A 5,536-nucleotide genomic window follows, 5' to 3' on the forward strand; every position below is an offset into this window, starting at 1 on the left:
GTCCATTTACATCTACACATGTATATATTGTATCTTCCTATATATAATAGAGCTGACACATATATTATTTATATATTAGTTTATTTTTATATACACTATATATTATATTTTTATTTTATTTTATTTTAATGGGCAGCATGGTGGCTTAGTGGTTAGCACTGTTGCCTCACAGCAAGAAGGTCTTGGGTTCGAATCCTGGGGTCGAACAGGCTGGGGCCTTTCTGTGTGGAGTTTGCATGTTCTCCCCGTGCCTGCGTGGGTTTACTCCGGGTACTCCGGTTTCCTCCCACAGTCCAAAGACATGTACATTAGGTTGATTGGTAATTTTAAATTGCCCATAGGAGTGAGTGTGTGTGGTTGTTTGTCTGTGTGGCCCTGCGATGGACTGTCCAGGGTGTACCCCTGCCTTTCACCCTATGTGCGCTGGGATAGGCTCCAGCAGACCCCCTGTATTTTATATTTTATATTTCATTTTATATTATATATAAAATTAAATTATTATTTTTATCATTATAATTTATTGTTTATTTTTATATTATTTATGCATATTCATATTCATATTTATATACATATATATATATATATATATATATATATATATATAATATACACATTTATTTGCATATGCATATACGAGAACTACTGGTTTTTCACAATTATTTTTGTCTTTAATTTCTACTGTTTAATTTTCCCTATTTTTTTCTATATATTTTTAACTATATCCCTTATTTTTCATGTCCACACACTTTAATTTATACTCTTTTCTTTCTTCAAATGTAGGACAGTCGTTAAAATCACTTCACTACATGTCGTACTGTGTGATTTCGTATGTGATTAATAAAATTTGAATTTGATTTGAATTTGAATATTAATTGATCATTTTAAAGATTAATTTGTACTGTGTTTGTAATGATCAAATAAATAACCTTTTTTCCTCATAGAAGACTTATCAATTGTTTTGCTTTTGTTCAAACATCCAGATGTTCATCAGCCAGTGTTTTAAAAAACTCTTTATATAACAAAAAGTCAACACTAATACTCTGTCTGGGAAAGAAAAAAATCTATTGAACCTATTTTCAACTAATATATATATATATATATATATATATATATATAATCAATTACATTAAAATAAATCATTTCTCAAAATTAATAGAAAGAAATAAGCAGAAATCTTTTTGCCTAATAAAATGACCCTTCAATTGCCCAGTGTTTAAAGATGTAAGTATACTTGATAAATACACTTAATAAACTCTACTTCACAATCTGTGTTCTTTATTAAAAACAAGCAGAACATTAAAAATGTGCTTCCACACACAATCATAAAGATGACAGACTTAAACAAAAACAGATGAGAACAGCTGTGTAGTGTACTGGTAAGAAACAGCATTGTGAGTGACCCCACACACCCCTCACACACACTCCTCACCCTCCTGCCCTCTGGAAAAAGATACAGAAGCATCTGAGCCTCACAACCAGACTGTGTAACAGTTTCTTTCCTCCAGCCATCAGACTCAACACCCAGAACAGAACATTCATATTCAATATATATCCATGTTTACTGGACCACCTTTTTTCAGTGCTGCCAAAACTGTATATTTCGTTGTACATTACACTTTAATGCTGTTTAAATGCTGTTTTTGTACATCACACTTTAATGCTGCTCCCAGCTGCTGCTATCATATGTGTACATGTTCACAAGCCTCCTTTTCTTTGCACACTGGTCCACATAGACTGTATACTGGTCAGTACTCTTTCATTTTATTTCTTACTCTGTTTGCACTAGGTTCCACACTATACACTGTATGTGGCTAGATTAACTTACTTTCTAGTCCTTAGCTCTGTGTTGTTTTATGTAGTTTTGTGTTTTATGTAGCACCATGGTCCTGGAGGAACATTGTTTCATTTCACTATGTACTGCATCTACTATTTATGCTCGAAATGACAATAAAACTTCTTGACTTGATACCTGATGATACACTGACCTCAGGTAAGTTATTACGCAAATGATGCAGGACAAAAGAAATCACAAGAAAGAAAAATATCCCTGTAGTGTTTAGGAAATAATTAGATTTGGAATAATGTACATTTTTGTCCAGCTCTGCAGTATAGCGTTCATTTCTACATGTCTGTGTACAGTAGAGCTTTGAGCATTATAAATGTACAAGCTTTAGGACATTGTCAAGATTTTCCACATAAAAGGACTTGCTCAGGTCCATCAGCACACATCTCTTGAATTCTGCACTGATCTGCACTCATAACAGAACAAACACAAGAAAAATACAAACATAAGAAATACAGAAACATGTTAAACACAAGGGTGTAACTTTGGTTTGAGATGTTTAATAATACCAGATGTTATGGATCATTATATATTGTATAATAATGTCTATTTTAACTAATAATACTATATAATAATAATAATAATAATAATAATAATAATAATAATAACAATAAAAATAATAATAATAATAATAATCATAATAATAATTATTATTATTATTATTGTTGTTGTTGGCTTCTTTATATTTTTGTATCTCTAACAGATATTATTATTATTATTATTATTATTATTATTTCTATTATTAATGTACAATTATATGTACATTATAAGTACAGTATAAGACAGTATAATGACCACTGAGACAGAACACCACTTTCTGAGTAAGTATATATTGATATATCAGTGTAAGTAAATAAGTGCATTAAAGTGTATGTGTTAACAATAAGAACAATACAATAATAGTAATGATTTTATTATTACAATAATTAATAACGATAACCAACATAAAACAACAAGAAGAAGAAGAACAAAACATTTCCCGCATCCTCCGGAGAGAAAGAGCTCCTCCTGACCACACTCATCCTCCTCAAGGTGGGAGGAGCTTTATCCTACCACGTGACTTTAATGTCTCACTGATTTTACAATAAATCCAGTGTTACAGTCTAATGTTATGGATCTCACAAGCGACCTCATCTACTGCTGACCATTAGCCTAATGCTAGTTATCGTGCTAGCGACCTAGGCTACTGCTTTAAATTGTAGAATAAAATCCTTAAGCGTGGTCAAGAATTCATTTTATTTCCACAATGAAATATTTACCCTGTTAGTAGGTCACTTTTAACAACCCTGACTACTGGTTTTACACTAAATCATGTTTAGACTACTGATTAATCAGCTCTCACGCTAAAGGGCTTGGTTACAGATGTACACCATCAAGCATTGCAGGCATAACATTATGACCACTGACAGGTGAAGTGAATAACACTGATTATCTCCTCATCATGGCACCTGTTAGTGGGTGGGATATATTAGGCAGCAAGTAAACATTTTGTCCTCAAAGTTGATGTGTTAGAAGCAGGAAAAAATGGACAAGCGTAAGGATTTGAGCGAGTTTGATAAGGGTCAATTTGTGATGCCTAGACGAGTGGATCAGAGCATCTCCAAAACTGCAGCTCTTGTGGGGTGTTCCTGGTCTGCAGTGGTCAGTATCTATCAAAAGTGGTCCAAGGAAGGAACAGTGGTGAACCGGCATCAGGGCGACCAAGGCTCAGTGATGCACGTGGGGAGTGAAGGCTGGCCCATGTGAGCCGATCCAGCAGACGAGCTACTGGTGGGTTCCCACGCTGACCCCTGCACAACAATGGGCACGTGAGCATCAGAACTGGACCACATAGCAATGAAAGAAATTTGGCCTGTGCTTTTTCTTTAGAAATCACTCGCAATTTGTCCGACATTCATGATGCATCTTGTTGGGTCTGTCATCACATTGGTACTCAATGGTTGTCATTTCCTTTAGATAATAATACTGCAGTTGAGATCAATAAGAACAGTTCTTTCTGTCTAGTTCCCCCTGATATTGTCTGGCTGCTACAGCTAACTGCTGCTTTTTGCTCAGGACATGACATGACCGATCCAGGGCCTGGCTGTAACTCCAGTCTGAGTACATGTCATGGTTTCCCTGGGGAAGAGTGCACCTCTCCCCCTGATGTATTATTGGGCAATTCTCAGGTATTTATTGTCCCAAAAAAGTTGGGTGACACTTATCTCTGTTTGAATGCTAGTGACCAGTTATCCCTCGGCAACTCTGAGTGCAAGACTCGTGTGGATGTGATCGCTTCAGAAGAGGGCTCCAATCCTTTTTGTTTTATTAAAGCTCTTATTAATCCTCAATATTCTTAAATGGAGGCTTGTGCTCTAGTCATCTCTTAATTTTGGGCAAACAAAATTTGCATTACTCCACCCTCACAGGTTTTTTTTTTTTTTTTAAACATTTCACAGGCTGAAAGGCGGAATTTGTCAAATGTCAGATTCATTCAATCACCGCAAAACAAAAGACTTGAAGAAACCAACTCGGGTAAAACAACAAATCTATGCATGGAGTCCAAAATTCTGTGACCACATTAATAATCCGGGATTTTTCTTCAACTGCATTTTTTCCTATTTAAAATATAGAAAGTAAACAATAGTTAATTTAAGATTCTGTACTCTTTTTAGATGTCTATTTAAAGGTCAGATTTTCTGCATTTTTACTGAAGAATGTGTTCAAGTGACACACTGATGCATTTAATCTAAAATTGCTTGTAAGGTTTTGCATAAACTTGTGGTGTCCATGCAGCTCAAATGCACACACTCATTTAAAGCAAAAAAGGCAACATGCTAAATGCTAGATGCTCAGAAAGGCATCTTGCATAAATTTCAAAGATTTTACTTCAAGCTGTCAAATAATATCATCTGCAAAACAAATTAAAATAGAAAATTGGTCTCAGACATTTGGACCCCACTATATATTTTATTATGGCCTTAGCAAGGCTATAAAATGTCCACCTTTTATATATTTCTTTTCTGTGTTGTAGATTCCTTATTTAGAAGGCTAGTGTATTAATTTAAGTGTGTTCATTTATGACAGAAATGGCCTCAATGTGTCTTAAAATGTCCTTGTTTTGTCTGTGCAGGCAACATTTATAACTGATTCCAGATGTTTTGAGGAAATACATCTCAAGCTCTGACATACTGCTGTGGCTGAAATTGATTTTTAAGACACTAATGTACATGGACGTTGCTGGACAAAGCTCAGTCTGATGGTGTGCTTTTAGATCATTTGTGGCATATCTTGCTTCTTGTCAGATAAATGTGAACTGTCTGAAAATGGAAAAATCATGTTGGCAGTAGGACTAAAAGGCAACTGTAAGCAAACATTTTGATCAGTGGAGTTCAAATAAAGCTTATCTAACAGTTAGAACAGCTGTCCTGTGTTGTAATTATTTTATTGTTCATATTCTTATTATTAAAATAAGTTAATCATAATGGACTTTATACTGGACAATGGCAGCACACAGAGCACTTACTCTAAATAAATTATGTTTATTATTATTTTTGTGTGATATGGTGATGGAGTTCTAATTGAAACACTACAAACTAAAATATATCATCCTATCATCACGTACTCTTCCATCCAGCATGTCTAGACAAACATGCGTACACGTGCACACAATCTTGGTATTTCCAATGACCTTCGTATTGGTGTAGATATTTA

The 5,536-nt window shown here is 34.5% G+C and overlaps 1 pseudogene; it reads left to right on the forward strand.

Moving 5' to 3' along the window:
- LOC131342009 (protein kinase C epsilon type-like) overlaps nt 1–4,877 on the forward strand; it is a 10,076-nt pseudogene extending 5,199 nt beyond the window's left edge.
- Nucleotides 4,878–5,536: the final 659 nt, after the last annotated feature.

This window comes from Hemibagrus wyckioides, linkage group LG20, assembly GCF_019097595.1.
Source record: "Hemibagrus wyckioides isolate EC202008001 linkage group LG20, SWU_Hwy_1.0, whole genome shotgun sequence".
Taxonomy (NCBI): Eukaryota; Metazoa; Chordata; class Actinopteri; order Siluriformes; family Bagridae; genus Hemibagrus; species Hemibagrus wyckioides.